The sequence below is a fragment of the Pelobates fuscus genome, chromosome 13 (genome assembly GCF_036172605.1).
Source record: "Pelobates fuscus isolate aPelFus1 chromosome 13, aPelFus1.pri, whole genome shotgun sequence".
Lineage (NCBI taxonomy): Eukaryota > Metazoa > Chordata > Amphibia > Anura > Pelobatidae > Pelobates > Pelobates fuscus.
Window position 1 is genome coordinate 87,307,391 of NC_086329.1, and position 7,968 is coordinate 87,315,358.

At 41.5% G+C, this 7,968-nt stretch overlaps 1 pseudogene; it reads left to right on the forward strand.

Annotated features, from left to right (window-relative positions):
- Window positions 1–5,591: 5,591 nt before the first annotated feature.
- On the forward strand, window positions 5,592–7,734 carry LOC134582640 (eukaryotic translation initiation factor 4 gamma 1-like; annotated as a pseudogene).
- The last annotated feature ends 234 nt before the right edge of the window (window positions 7,735–7,968 follow it).

A 7,968-nucleotide genomic window follows, 5' to 3' on the forward strand; every position in this document is an offset into this window, starting at 1 on the left:
GTGCTGCCTTAGGCAGGACAAAACTCAGGTGCCCCCCTCCCGCGCCACCCACACCCAACCCTTCCCTTGCCCCGCCTTCTTTTTTTTTTTTGAATTCTTTATTTTTGCGTGCAGTTCTTAACAGAGCATCTTGCGTGGCCACAACAGCCAGTGCAAGTACATTGGATACAAAGGCATAAAGCATGATACCATAAGCACAATTTTTTAAGGTGTAACAAGCTGTGTCAAGTGTACTATTGTACAATGTTGTGTGGAGGCAGTCTGTCTAGGTGCTAAGTGCGGGTTGTAATGGTGCGTTGATCTCTAGACAAGAGACTGGTAATGAGTGTGTTAATGCTGAGGTGCTTCACGAGGGTGGGATGGGCAGTTGGGGGTTGCGTGCCTGAGAGTTGCATGTTATGATTTATTCCCTTGATCTGCCGGTACTCGTGTGCGCGGGTTTAATAAAATATAAATGGTTTCGAGATATCTCAAGTTAAGTGAGCGTTTGCATAGTGTGCAAGGTCTGGGCCTATAAGCCTGGTTCGTGTTTTGTGTGGTCTAGGGTATGCAAGCGGGTTTGAAGCCCCTGACCAGGGGGGCTACGGGGGGGGGGGGGAGAGTATTATTTTCCATCGCTTAGTGCGGTTCTGGTGTCTGCCGTCTTGCCGGCGTGATCGTGTTCTAAGCCTGTGCCCAGTGGAGCTTAGGTAGGTGAGTATATGATGGACATGTAGTGAAACAAACAAAAGTGGAAACTTTCAGTGGTAGTGTGGTTTCAAATGTCCTATCTGGGCTCTTCATTCGGGGGTATCAGTCTCTCGTTGGTTCGCTGCTCTGGGGACGAACGGTTGTATGGAGGCCGGGTCCCATCTTGCCGCAGTTGTTCCTTCAGTAGCGGGTGTATCCGCGGGTGTCAGCCCCAGGGTTTCCAGGAGGGTTGCCGCCTCTAACATAGACGATATCGTGTGTGTCTTTCCGTCTTGTGACACTGATAGAGAGCCGTTCCATCCCCAGCGGTAGGTCAGCCCTGCGGTTTGTAGCAGTGTCGTGACCGGTTTGAATGATTTGCGGAGCATGAGCGTGGATCTTGTCAGGTCTTGGAAGAAGGCCAGGTTTGAGTTTTCGAAGGTAAGTGGCGTTTTGTTCTTTAGCGCTGCAAGTATTTGGAGTTTGTCAGGTAGGGAGGTGCAGCGGAGGATAACGTCTCGCCCCGTGGTAGACCGTAGGTGAGGGTGATTCGGGAGGCGGTATACACTGTCAATGGCTATTTTCTTGGCCATTGCATGTGGCAGAATCGTGGCCAGTAACCTCCTAACGTAATGAGTTCCTCTGCTGTTATTGTTGCAGGAATGCCCCTTATCTTAATATGAGTGCGTCTTTGGCGGTCCTCCAGGGTGGCAAGCTTAAGAGAGGTGGACTGTTGCTGATTTTGCAGTGCTTTTATGGAGTCTGCCATCTCCGTGAGCTGGGTCTGTACCTCTGTTAAGGTGGCTTCATTTGTTCGGACTCTTTCCGACACTGCTCTCACTTCTTTTTTGAGGATGGCCGAATCAGCCGCCAGCATTTTGTGGATTTCTGCCAGCATTAGTTTTAGGTCCTTCTTGGTGGTCGGTGCGGAGTCGTCGGATGATTCCGGAGATTCAGCCGGAGGTGTTGGTGAATGTCGCGGCCTGTGTTGTGGCACCGCGCTCCGGTCCTTGTCGGGGTTTTCATTTGCGACAGAGGGCCTAGGCTGCGACTGCTTCTTAACACACAGCCCCCCCGGAGGCAGAACACCGCTATACCACTGAACATGCAGCCTGCCAATCTCCGATGGCCCTCACGCGGAATAGGATGAAGGGACAACATGTAATGTACACCAGTTCTCTTGCAGAGACATCTAAACTGTTATCTAAGAGTCCCCATGGTGCGATCAGTGCCCAGTGGTCATAAAGAGGACTTAACATTAACTACAGCTTGCTACTGTTTCTACCTAATGCATGATTACTCACAATATTATAACAAGACAGGTTACTAGTCCACCTATCCTGTTCAGCCCAATGTTCAAGGATGTAAACCTGCTATCATATAGTTAACACTCATGATCGTTAGTAATGTTTCACTCACCCATACACTCTCTCAGGTCTTAAGCGTAGACCTTTAGATTAGCTTACATGTGAAAAGTATAAGATTGTGCCTAGACAAAATGCCTGTGTCTCCAAAGATTGAGCTAGCTTGTTTATTATGTGCTAGCACCTCTATTGTTACCCCTGTATTCTCTCTAGTCCTGAGCACAGACCTTATGATTCAGCCTGTCTATTCAAACCATAAAAATGTGCAGTTTCTAACTCGCCAGAACACTGTATTAACGTGTGATATTGCAATAAGCTTGTCAATGCTGTGGTGGCAGCACAAGCCTGAATGTTATGCCATGCACTAAGAAAATAAAGAATAAAAAAAAAAAAAAAAAAAATCAGGCTGTTTCACTTTCTCAATGGTAAATCTACCCAGACTGAGATACTCTTAATTAAATCAAATAAATAAATACAAAGGTTACAACAATATGTAACAATGATAATCTCCACCAGATATCCAAATACAGAAATTGCCAAACCATACACTAAGTAACAAGTATATCAAATACAATTCCCGGATAGATAAATGACAGAGGCAATATAAACAAAAAACATACACAATATGTATAAAAATAAAACACAGATGGAAATAAAAATTAAAATAAAAAGTACCTGACCATTGGTGTGGGCCCCCACCTGAGGTGTAAAATACTAAAAATCACAAAGCAAGGGTATCCAGAAAATACCAAACGCCACCTACATAGATCGATAATAAACGGCAGCAATCTTCACAAGAGCAGCCAAATGCAGCTTGATCAAAACACACCTACACCCTCATACCGCCGTCGGGATCTTCACAAAAGAATGCGGTATTAATAAGAGGCTATAGAAGTAAGGGTGTAGGGGGACAAACACACAACAAAGCTGCACAGGAGGCAAGTGCCTTCGTAGGATTACCACGGTCAAGATCTTCACAAAAGACGGCGGTAATCAGCCAGATGGAGCAGGGCACCAGCCAGCAGGGATGTGTGCATAGATCGACACGTTTCGTCCCAACTGTGGAACTTTATCAAGACAAATACATGCAGTACGCCCAGGGTTTAAATACCTGATCTGGGTGGAATGAATACCGGGACTGTGTACACAGAAAACCAATGAGGGAAGAGCCACAGATAGAGAAAGATGCCAATGCTCTTTCTGAGCCAACATTACAAATCACTGGGGAGTACTGCAGCAAGTGACTTACCAGGCATTACCTAATTTCCGTAAGATATGTATTTTAATATAAACAGAAGCTTTAATGGTACAAATTAGACTATTTACTGAAATTACTGTAACCAGAATGTAATGTATGTATCATAAATGATCTGATAGTGTCAAGCTGTGCAATAATGACTGATAGATAACGAGTGATAGGGTAGCTGACGGACTGAAAGCGAGAGGAAAGCTGACGAGGAATAAGATAAGTGACAAAATGGGCTGATGGATGGAAAGGGAGAGGAAAGAACAATTATTACAACAACTGTATTTTAACTTTTCCTATTTTTTTATTGCAGGGACCCATTCATTTTCTCTATGGTAAAGCCTGCATTACCTCCAAAGCAATCTAAAACTAAAAAGGCCACAAATGTCCAAGAAAAAGAAGTAGTCAAAAAAGAACTGGAAAATGAAACAACGTATTCTGCAGAGCATTATAAACACAATATTATTCTACAGCCTGAACCTATCACAACAAAAAGAGAGAATATAGTGCAGATGGAAAGAGAAAAAATCAGCGCTAGATTGCCACACAAGAAAATAATAGTAAGGCTACAATCCTTAAAGGGTCCCCTATAAGCCCCTAATGATAAGAAATGATGCAAAGTAGAACAAAAAAAGGTTGCGCCTAAAATATACAGTAAAACATATGAGTGTATATAATAAATAATATAAAATAATACAATTTAATATTAAATATTAAATGAAATATAAATGGATAATTGGCAATAGTCCAAAACACTTATCATAAGTCCATAATGGTAGATGCCGTGTATAAGAACAGGGATCCTGAGGCGTAAAATGGGGTGTGTCTTCACAAAGGTGTCCTTGAAATCCAGTGAAGTAATATGTGAAGAAAAAAACAAGAGGAACTCCAATGGCACAGTATATAGATGAATAAAATGGTAAATAAAATAAAAGTAGTCTTACTCACACTTTTCAGAGCTAGAACCTAGCTCTGATATAACGCACGTGAAGTGGAATAATCCCCACTCAAGGATATGCGGAGTAATATTGATTGGCGAGTATCTGGCTCAGATTCAACGTCCAAGTTGGTATTATTCGACCCAGGGAGGAAAAATAAAGTATATAGTGCTCTCTGTATAGTAATTAAAAGGTATATAAAGAGAATAAATATACTACTCACAGTATATAGAGCAGGCTTGTACTGCTCAATGTAGGCGCTTGGGTGGTATCATCCCCACCTAAGGATTCTTTAGGCTTCTCGTCAGGTAGATAGTATATGTATAGTCCGGTGAAAAAGAAATCAAAATGGCTATAAAATGTTTTATGCCAAAGTATTTTCTTTATTGTAAAGTAATAAAATTAATATCTAAACGCGTTTCGCCGCAAGGGCTTCTTCAAGTAGATAATAGTGCAGATGGTTTACAAAAATAAAAAATGAATAATAGTAGCAATTGGTTGAAACCACTCACGTGGGTAGGAGCCTATAAGCTATTGGCTCCGTAAGTGACTCCTTTTTGCTCTTGAGAGCTGTGACAGCTACTGAGGAAGCTCATACAAGAGTGAAACGCGTTTAGCTGGAGTTTGGACTTTTATACTTGGACTTTCTACCATTTAGCTTATATGCTTTTGAGAAGTCTTAATATTGTTTTTATTATTTTTTATCTCTACAATAAATCGTTATTTTTTTATATCAGTCCATATAGTCCTTTCTAGCCTCCAGGAACACTATGTGGGGAATACTATCCCAATAAATTAGCATATTGCCAACAAACCTCAGAGCCAGGAATTCAAGGCTCTGTCTAAGGTGAGCATAACCATTACTATCTCACTATTTTGTATACACTATCTGTACAATACCACCTATGAGGTTCTCTCTCTCTGCTTGTTCCATATCTTCGGGAGAACATCGTTTGGGATAAAGGGGTGTGTTGCTGCCTCAAGAGCAAAAAGGAGTCACTTACGGAGCCAATAGCTTATAGGCTCCAACCCACGTGAGTGGTTTCAACCAATTGCTACTAATATTCATTTTTTATTTTTGTAAACCATCTGCACTATATTCTCTCTTTTTGTTGTTTTAATTTGTATGTACATTTGGACACATTGTATCACTATGTTTGAGGGGTGAGTATACCCCCTCATTATTTATATTAATATTCATTATAGCGCTCCACTCGCTGTATATTGTTTATACCGTTTTATTCTTATATTTTGCACTGTATTGTGGAATAAGGTATTCCACTTTTTGTGTTGAGCTGCTTTTATTCAGGCACTTTAGTATATCACTCACTATCTCAGTAAGGGATGGTTATTGTTTTCTCTGTGTGAACCTATCACAAGTCTAGATGATATTCCCTGTCACTTGCTGCAGACTAGGTCTCTAGAGCCTACAGAGGTTATCACACATCTAGAACACAACAGTTCTATAGAATGCCCTGTTTCTACTATCAAACCTTATCCCAGTGGAATGACAGAGGAGTTGCCAGTAAACCTTAGTCAGTCACAGTTCACTTTAGATTGTCCACCTGAGCCTGCAAATCTAGATTCTCAGAACCCAGTTACAGCTATTTTACTACAGCCTACCTATCTAGACCCTACAGAGATTATCACACATCTAGAAGACAACACTTCTCTAGAATGCCCTGTTTCTACTATCCAACCTCATACAAGTGGATTGACAGAGGAGTTGCCAGTAAACCTTGGTCAGCCACAGTCCAGTTTAGATTGTCCACCTGAGCTTGCAAATCTAGATTCTCAGAACCCAGTTACATCTTTTTTACTACAGCCTATCACTTTAGAGCCTACAGAGGTTATCACACATCTAGAAGACACCAATTATTCTACTATCGAACCTCATACAAGTGGATTGACAGTGGAGTTGCCAGTAAACCTTGGTCAGCCACAGTTCACTTTGGATTGTCAACCTGAGTCTATGAATCTAGATTTTCGGGAGGCTGTCAAAGATCAAGATCCAGGTATTCTTCTAGTGGGCCCAGTTTGTCCTGCCAAATCGAGCACTGGTGAAATGTTAGAGAAGCTGCTAGTAAGCTCTGACACTGTCATTTATCACTCGGAGACTACTTTGGATTTCCCCACTGTACAGCCAGAGGAGTTGCTTCTAATCAATCAAGAGGGCACCCCTGAGCAAGAACAAACTGAGATACAGAATAATCAGCCAGGAACACATGCGAGTCTGAGCAGTGACCACGAAAAGCAGCCATTGCAAGAAGACAAAGAAGAAGAACCACCTCTTGAGGCTGATATAGTACGAAAGAAAAGCCAAAACCTTGCAGTACCTTTACTCCAAGAGAGGACAAATATTAAATCCAAGGTAGAAAGGATACGCTATGACAGGGAATCGTTACTTAGATTTAAATCTATCACACAGGAGCCAAAGGACTTGTCTGAAATTGCTAAAATCTATCAAGGTATGCTCATTAGACCTCACCTTCGACCAGTGGATCCATCACGATTGACCATCAGGAAATGTAAACCTCTAACTGCAAATTTCTCCCATCTTGCTAAGGATAATTACACACTGCCATCTGGAATGGTCCAAATGAGGTCTCAGCAAGCTCCTGGTAAGGAACCTTGCAAAATCCTTCAAGTAACTGAGAATGTAAAACAGCATACATCTGAAAAGGCTTGGAAACCTCCCATGAAAAGAGCAACTGAAGATCCCACTATTGCCAAGGCTCAAGAATTGGTTCGCAAAGTATGCAGTATACTGAATAAAATCACACCTCAGACATTCCAGAATTTAATCAAGCAAGTTAAAGACCTCTCTATACACACAGAGTATCAACTGAAAGCTGTTGTAGAAGTCATCTTTGAAAAAGCAATCGCAGAGTCACATTTCGCAGTTGTATATGCAAACATGTGCAACTGGCTAAGGATGCTTGAGGTCCCAACAGAAGACAACCCTGAAGAAAGCATTATGTTCCGTAGGCTGCTAATAAGGCTCTGCCAGAAGGAGTTTGAGAGAGGTGAAAATGGGAATGAAAGAACTGAGAAGCTGCAAAAGGAACTGGATGAAGCCACGTCACCGAAAGAAAAGACTCAACTAAAAGAGGAATTGAGTGATGCTTGTAATAAAGCACGCAGGCGATACTAAGGGAATATCAAATTTATTGGGGAGCTATTTAAATTAAAATTACTGTCTAAAGAGACCATGAAAGATTGTCTAATGAAACTACTGAACAGGAACAGCGAGGAGTCCATGGAATGTATCTGTCTTTTGCTCACTACAATTGGAAAATCCTTGGAAAATGGACAGTGCCGCTTGGACAACTATATCAGCAAGATTGACATCTTTATTAAAAAACAGAAAACATCTTCGCGGATTCGATTTTTGGTCCAGGATGTGATGAAATTAAGAAAAAATAACTGGGTACCTCGACATAAACCTCAAGGACCGAAAACAATAGATCAAATCCATAAAGAGGTAGAACTGGAATCTAGACGAAAAGAGCAATGAAACAAACAAAAACAAAAAAGCACTACTCATTGCAAGGACACATGGATAAACACTACGTATGCACAGGGACAAGGCTGTAGATTCATTCACATAAATACATTCAAAATCATTCAGGCAGCGACACCAACTTTTATGCACAAAGAAACACATTTGCACAAGCACAAACATTTATTCAAAGACAAATTCAGACAATCCTGCAAAGTCAAACACATACAGTCATGCACTGCCTATCGG